Source organism: Phacochoerus africanus, chromosome 5, assembly GCF_016906955.1.
Source record: "Phacochoerus africanus isolate WHEZ1 chromosome 5, ROS_Pafr_v1, whole genome shotgun sequence".
Lineage (NCBI taxonomy): Eukaryota > Metazoa > Chordata > Mammalia > Artiodactyla > Suidae > Phacochoerus > Phacochoerus africanus.
In genome coordinates this window covers 96,969,217-96,977,301 of record NC_062548.1, presented here as the reverse complement: position 1 = coordinate 96,977,301, position 8,085 = coordinate 96,969,217, and the positions used below count along the sequence as shown (strand labels likewise).

Here is an 8,085-nt window from a genome sequence, read left to right as displayed (position 1 = left end):
TTTGAACAAGGTGTTGTGCTTTTTTTTGTATTTTATAATTTTTGATTACATATTATATATTACAAAATTTTATCTCTGGGAATTTTTTGAGCCCTGGGATGAAGGTAGGTTTCTTTCTGCCAAGTGCCTGAGGGTACATTCTAAGAATACTTTAAGCTAATTAAGTTCTCAGCTTGACCTTCTAGATGAAGTGAATTCAGGCTATTAGTTTATTTGTTACAAGAATTTAGTTACCAATTCTTAAGTGAGATTTTGTTTGCCTTTTTTACTCAGTAGTAATGGTTTGAGGCAGAGAATTTTCCTTGTAGTCTCCTGGGGTAGGGCAGGGGAGAAAAGGTTTCTTGCTTGTTCCTCTTTCACTGGAGTAAGGTTGAGGCTTTTAAGATACCCATCTCCTTAGGTCACATAATAGACGCCCCCACCCCCACCAACCCTTGGGGGTCCCTGGACTTTGTCTTTTATCTCCAGTACCTGTGAAACCATAAAAAACAAAGTTCAAGTTTACCCAGTTCAGCAAATGCCCTCAAAGAAAAAAATCAATTTCATTGCTCATCTTAAATCTCTGGGTTTACTTATTTTTCCCCTTTTCATATAGTTTTTGGCCTATTCCTTATTTTCTTGCTAGATCACTAATACATTTTAAAAGATGGTTGTAAATTTTATTGTGTTTTATTCATTTTTACCTGAAGGGTTGGCCAGGTTATCCAGCCTGCCATACTGCTGGAAATTGATATATTTTCTGTAGGTATATTAACATTGGTTATTACGCTATAGATTTTTTTTTTTTAATTCTGGGCAAATATTTACTAGATTTCCAGTTATTTCCTGCTTTTAACTTGGGAGACAGTCTGTCTTTTAAGACAACTTCTTCAGAACTTCAATCTGATATGCATTTTCTTTACAAGATTAACTCTCAAACAGTGAGTTAATTTCCAAGTCCTTCGTATTCTGTTAGGCTTAGGGGCACACAGCAGTAAAGCTGAGTTATACTTGATTTATATTGATTCTTTCTCTCCTTGCATTTTTGTAAATCTTTTTGTTACTTGAAAATTACATACTGTATAAACTGACAATGGTTTTCAAAATATACAAAATGAAGCAAAGTACCTATGTGTGAATGGATAATTATATAAACAGAAAACACAGGCCCTTGATATCTGTCAGGACATCTAAAGTCATGACTTCGTTGTGAATAACCAAATTTCCAAAAACCAGCACAAGATATAACTTCCCTCATGAACTGTAGTAGATTTTTACTGAAGGTTTAAGTTCCTTGAAACTTTTGAAGAGATTCTAAATATAGGATTAAGATCTTTTATAAACCCCCTCAATAAATAATGGAAACCTATCTTACATGACTGAAGTAACATTAAGTGTAAACATAGTCTGAAACTGCAAAATTCAGTCTTTGCTGATGTAATTGCAATTGCTCAAAAGTGTTGTGAACAATGACAAGTCACAGGAGATCAGCAGAGTCTTCCTGTCCTTCTGAATGATTATTCAGCATTGAAATTGGGAGAAGTGGGAGTTCCCATTGTGGCATAGTGGAAAGGAATCAGATTAGGAACTATGAGGTTGCAGGTTTGATCCATGGCATTGCTCAGTGGGTTAAGGATCTGGCGTTGCCGTGAGCTGTAATGTAGGTCATGGACGCGGCTTTGATCTGGCATTCCTGTGGTGCTGGCGTAGGCTGGCAGCTATAGCTCCATTTAGACACCTAGCCTGGGAACCTCCATATGCCTCGGTTGAAGCCCTCAAAGGACAAAAGACAAAAAAAAAAAAATTGGGGAGAAGTGTGGGAAGGGGCTTATAGAGGAAAATACAATATGAAAGCAGAAAAACAAGGACCCACCTCAGAAGGGATTCTTAAAGTTGTAAGTGCTTCCTTTAAGAATGATATGATTGGAGTTCCTATTGTGGCTCAGTGGGTTAAGAACTTGACATAATGTCCATGAGGATGCAGGTTCAATCCCTGGCCCCAATCAGTGGGTTAAAGATCTGGTGTTGTCGTGACTATGGCACAGGTTGCAGATGCAGGTCAGATTTGACGAATTGCCGTAGCTGTGGTGTAGGCTGGCAGCTGTAGCTCCGATTAGACCCCTAGCCTGGGAACCTCCGTATGCCAAGGGTGTGGCCATAAAAGAAAAAAAAGAAAAAAAAAAAAGAAAGGATAACACTAAAAGTATTGCTGAAACAAGGTAATTGTATTTGAATATCAGCAGACTCCTTGTGAGTTGAATACTTCTGTGCTAGAATATGTCTAGTGTCTGAATTTCTTCCACATGAGAGGCAAGTCAGCTGAAGCCTATTATCTTCACATCATGCAGATTGTTAAACCAACTTTTACTTTTGGCACTTTGATTGCAGCAGTAGAAGTTATACCATCTATTGCTTCATAGAGATGCCTCTGCAGACCTCTAAACTTCCCCTGGGTCCTTCTTTGTTGACAGAAAATTATTTTCAGTGCATTTCCTCAGCTTCTAGTTAAAGGCTTTTCATATGTCACTGAAGTTTTTTTTGTTTGTTTTATTTTTCTCTTGAAAAATAGTTGTGCTCTGGCCTTGGAATTCAAATTCATTCTCTCTCTCTCCCTCCATAATTTCTCTCTCTCTCTCCCTGCCCCTGTCCCCTCAGATCTCTGCCATGTTCTGTGATGAGGCCCACGTGACAAGGAACTGAAGCCACCAGCCAACAGTCAGAGAGAAACTGAGGCCCTCTGACAACACCAAGTGAGTGAGTTTGTAAGCAGACCCTCCCTCCCATTCAAGCCTTCAGATAACTGCAGCCTCAGCTAAGAGCTCACATGCAACCTCCTGGGAGACTCTGCAACAAAATAATCCTCTACTCTCCTGGAGAGTATATGAGAGACTCATCACATCATTTCTCAACCTCAAACAAAAGAGATTTTGACAATGGGCTATGATTACCCCCAAATTATTTTCTGCCTTTCTTAGATTTGTCACCTTTTCTTCAACATTAGGTCTAAAGACTATTTTTCTTTGCAGGGCTCTTTTCACCCACACAAAAAGAGAATTTTTATACCTCCTGGGATTTACTGCATATTCAGCTGATAAAGAACAGCAAGATTGCGCTGAGGTGAGGCTGCTGGGCAGTGGGGTAGGCACACCTCCTCCCGGGTTAGTATAGTGAATGAATACCCCAAACTTGTGACAATCTATTCACATTTGTTATCTCACAAAATTACAAGGTTCTGAAACTGTAGGGTCACCCAAAGACAGTCAAGCCAGAAAACATTGGTCTACAGAGGCCAATGATCACATATTTCCAAACTTACTGAGTTTACTTGGAATTATCTGAGCTTTAAAAATAGGTGAATCTTGAAGTTCCTGTTGTGGCTCAGTGGTTAATAAACCCAACTGGGATCCATGAGGTTTCAGGTTCGATCCCTGGCCTCGCTCAGTGGGTTAAGCATCTGGTGAGCTATGGTGTAGGTCGCAGACACGGCTCAGATCTGGTGTGGCTGTGGATGTGGCGTAGTCTGGTAGCTGGGAACCTCCATACGCTGTGGGTGTGGCCCTAAAAAGGCAAAAAGAGAAAGAAAGAAAAGAAAAAAGAAAAGAAAAGAAAAAGAAAAGAAATACCAGCCACTAAGGAACTCAATCATATACTTTCTCAGTCCTATTACTTCCCTGTGTTAGCTAACTACTACTGTTAAAAATGTTGACATAGAAGGAAAGGAAAAGATAGGGCAACCGACAGCTCCTCTTCTTTTTAGTCTTATTTATCACTAGAAGGTAGAAAGTGTTGATACAATGTGTGCATAACAAGAAGTGAAATAAAAACAATTGATTTAGTACTGTGCAGTGTTTCCATGCTCTGGTCAGAACAAAATATATATGCATTTGTGAGCTAGGAAACACAAATTATATAATATGAATTAAATGTTTTTGTATTTGAAACTGGCATTGCCCAATGTAAAGATGAATGGTAAATTTTTATGTTAATAATTTAAAATTATTTTTCTCTTCACTTAGAATGACATAAAATAGTGAATAAAGACACCGTAACAAGTCAAGAGAAAGACCACAGAAGACAAGAAGTTTTGGAGTTCCCATTGTAGCACAGTGGAAACGAATCCGACTAGGAACCACGAGGTTGCAGGTTGGATCCTTGGCCTTACTCAGTGGGTTAGGATCCAGTGTTGCCGTGAGCTGTGGCGTGGCTGTAAGTTGCAGATGTGGCTCGGATCTGGCTTTGCTGTAGCTGTGGTGTAGGCTGGCAGCTCTAGCTCCAATGAAACACCCAGCCTGGGAACCTCCATAATGCTGCAAGTGCAGCACCCCCCACAAAAAAAAAAGAAAAGAAGTTTTATGTTTCAGTGCCTTTAAGGGCCTTTTTTTTTTTTTTTTTTCCTCTTTGACTGCTCTAGGAACAAGAGGCCCTACATTTTCATTTTGCTCTGGGTCCTGCAAATTATGTAGCTGTCCCTGCCCACTCACAAGTCCCAGAGATGCAATGTACAGGAAAATGGAATGAATAAATGAGTGTGAGGTATAAAATGTGAGCTCAGAGGGACCTTTGAGATAATTTAATCCAGTAACTTTCAAATTTATTTTAGCAGCCTAACCCATTCTTCAGAGTGAAAATCCAAAATGGAAAACAGAAAAATGCAAACTGCTTTGTTTGGGAGGGAAGGGATGGCAAGCTCCAGCCCTGTCCACCTGACTTCTGTATTCCCAGTCCTAGGTGGCTTTTTGAGTGTGGATGTGGGGAAGGGTCTCTGCGAAAGCCCTAGAGTTTCTCAGGGCACAGGGGGGAAATCTCTGATCCAGAGGAGCTCACTGAAATTGAGCAATTTGTCCATCTCCTAATTGCTAATCTGACCCTCTTCTACTCCCTATTGCCACCTCAATCAGCTTAGCAACCCTAAAGTATGGGGAGACCATTTGCTGGCTCTGCACATTTGTGAATACTCTTATCTTAAAGCAAGGATAATAATGCCTACCTTAGGAAGTTATGTTAAGGACTAAATGAGACACTGTAACTAAGTAAATGCTCGGTAATTAATAGCTGCAAATTTAATCATTATCATTATTATTCAAACCCAGTGTCCTAGCTTCCATAGGAATTAGTGGAGGATAGTAAAACATTTGTTTTGTTTTGCAACCTTTTTAAAAATTTTACTTTTAATTGTGGTAAGTTACACATAACACAAAATTTACCGTCTTAACCATTTCTAAGTGTGTGTAGTCCAGTAGCATTAAGTGTATTCACATTGTGGTGCAACCAATCCCCAGAATTTTTTCATCTTGTGACACTGAAACTATATATTCATTAAACAATCCCCCCTTTCCCTCACCATCCTAGCCCCTGAAAAACACCATTCCACTCTCTGTTTCTATGAATTTGACCACTTTAGGTACTTAAATTATCTATTCTAAGCAACAGATAAAAGGAATAAGAAACTGTGAAATATATGATATATTGTGAAGGAGGCATGTATTCCTTCTTTCTGCAAAAAGAAAGGCAATTCAGAAACTCCAGGAAAAAAAAGCAGAAATTAAAATAAAACAAAAAACTGTACCAACAAAACAAAACCAAAAATAAAAAAATATGGTCTTAATATGAAGCAGATGGAATAAGTGTGAGTGAAAGACTTTTCACCATACAACTGTTATATCGTTTTTGTTTTTGAATCATATGAATATATCATCTATACAAAACCAATCTGAAACAAACTAAAAGGTAGCATGGGTTTGAGAAAGGAGAATCCGTGTGGACTTCTCACTAGCAACCTGCTCCTTTGAATAACTCAAAGAATCATGACATTGAAACCATAGTGTGGTGTAATTAAAAAATATATTTGCTCTTCCGTCTTCATGTGAATTGCCTTTCTCCCCTTTGAAGTCCCAAGCCACTACCCTCAACACCTTTTGCCTTTAGCTGAAGACGGTATTTAAGGTGAAGGCTTTAGCCATTTTGGCAAATTAGCTTTCCTGGGTCTCTCCCATGTATACATGTTATTAAACTTTTGCTTGATTTTCTCCTGCTAATATGTCTCCTGTCAATTTAATCTAGACCAGCCAGAAGAACTTAAGAAGGGTAGAGGAAAACTTCCTCCCCCCTGACAAATATACTAGATTCATGGTAGGGAAACTCAGAGAGAAGCGCACCGTACCTAGCAATGACAGGTGGCACTCACAGGGAGAGGAAAATTTCCTGGAAGGGAAGCTAGTTCTAAGCATAACAAAAAATTACTTACTTTTGTAAATTTTAGGCCTTTTAATCAAAGGCCCCTTTGACCAAAAGCTCTCTCTTGTGGGTTTACAGGATTCTCAAAATTTATATTTTTAAAAATTTACCCATACTTTTTTATTACCAGTAGTCAGTGAAAAGAAAATCTTTGGATTTCTACTTCTAACCTTTCTCTTTATTTGTCCATTTTTCTTCTGTCCTTTCTTTTTCTTCTTAATGAGAACAGTTTTTTTTTCCTCTGATAAACAAATTTTTAGACTGTTTTACACTTTTTGAGGCAAAATTAAGTCTCTGCTTAGATTTACTGACATTCTTCAAACTAGGATTTTAATTTTGTTTTAATTTTTCTTTATGAACAGAATGCATGACTCTGAGTTTTCATTCCATCAGTTAAGAATTATTTAATTTCAGAGCAAGATGAACAGCATCTGTATTCTGAACAGCATGGAGCAAACCCTCTGCCAACTCCTGTAACTCGATCTCACACAATCCTTACTGCCACAACACTCCCACAGTCCAAAAAGTCTTTTCCAACTGCAAATTCTTCAACTTGATTTGGGAGATTCCCCACAAACACCAATCTCTTGTTCCTAGATGAGGTCTTAGATGCGAGATCCACTCTAATACAAAATCCATCTGCAATTTGGGCCACATTTCTTTCCAATGCTTTTGCAGCCACACTCTTGTCCTTAAACACAACATAAGCATTAATGTTCTTCTAATCAGGATGAACTTTATATTTTATTGCTGCCAGCTTTTTGGACAAAAGTTCCATCTGCTGGAATTAGAGAATGAAATCATACAGATTCTATTTGTCCATACTCAACCACAACTCCTCCTGCTCTTACTAATGTAGAGGTTGTGGTTCTTATCAAAAGACTCATGTGGGGTTCCCGTTGTGGCTTAGCATTTTACGAACCTGACTAGTGTCCATGAGGATGTGGGTTCGATCCCTCGCCCTGCTCAGTGCATTAAGAATCCAGAATTGTCGTGAGCTATGGTATAGGTTGCAGACACGTCTCAGATCCCAGGTTGCTGTGGCTGTGGCATAGGCTGGCAGCTGTGGCTCCAATTCAACCCCTTGCCTGGGAATCTCCATATGCTGCAGGTGTGGCCCTAAAAAGAAAAAAAAAAAAAAAGACTCATGTATCAAAGATATGTCTATTTTAAATTTTTCTTCCAATACAATTATATCAGATTCTGGATAGTTCACGGAGGGTTTGCATGGCACTTGTGGTCAGCATTGAAGACCTCTGCTCTGGCTAGAAAATGTGGTCCTATTAGGGTCAGTGGCTTTCTGTTTCTATCCCAGGAGTACAGGACTCTTTGCCCAGTGGAGGAACCCTGGTGCTCAAGGCCCAGTCAGCCTAGGTGTACCACGCAGTAACCCTCTGCCTTTCTGGCCTTGCTTCCTCCTCAAGTCCAGAGGGATCCTTTGTTCCCCATCCCTGCAACATCTGACTTTTGATCTCTTGACCTCATCTTATTCTGGAAGAAATCACTCCCCACCTCCCTTGTTTTATTGCTGTTAAAGGTACTTTGCAAAATCCCTTCAATTCATTTAAGCTTTTACAAAAGACAGGAAGAGCCCTTGTCTCAGAGCAGCTCCTCTTTCCACTCTCTTTCCTCTACAAGTTTCCTTTGTCAGTTCTCTTTTCTCTCTGAAGTCTCTCAAAAACTCTCATCTGTGGGTGACCTGCCCCTCCAATCCTCATTGCTCTTAATTTTTTCCCCTTTTTGTAATGGCACATTTGACTTGGGTTTTGAGGGAGACAAGAAGTGAACTTGGTATTTATTCCATCAACAAGAATTTACTTTTGTTAAAATAATTCCTTTGCTCTACAAAAGATTTACAGGCAGGGTCCTTTG

General features: G+C 39.2%; 1 pseudogene; it reads right to left on the bottom strand.

Annotated features, from left to right (window-relative positions):
- Positions 1-396: 396 nt before the first annotated feature.
- On the bottom strand, positions 397-7,100 carry LOC125128473 (RNA-binding protein 34-like; annotated as a pseudogene).
- Positions 7,101-8,085: the final 985 nt, after the last annotated feature.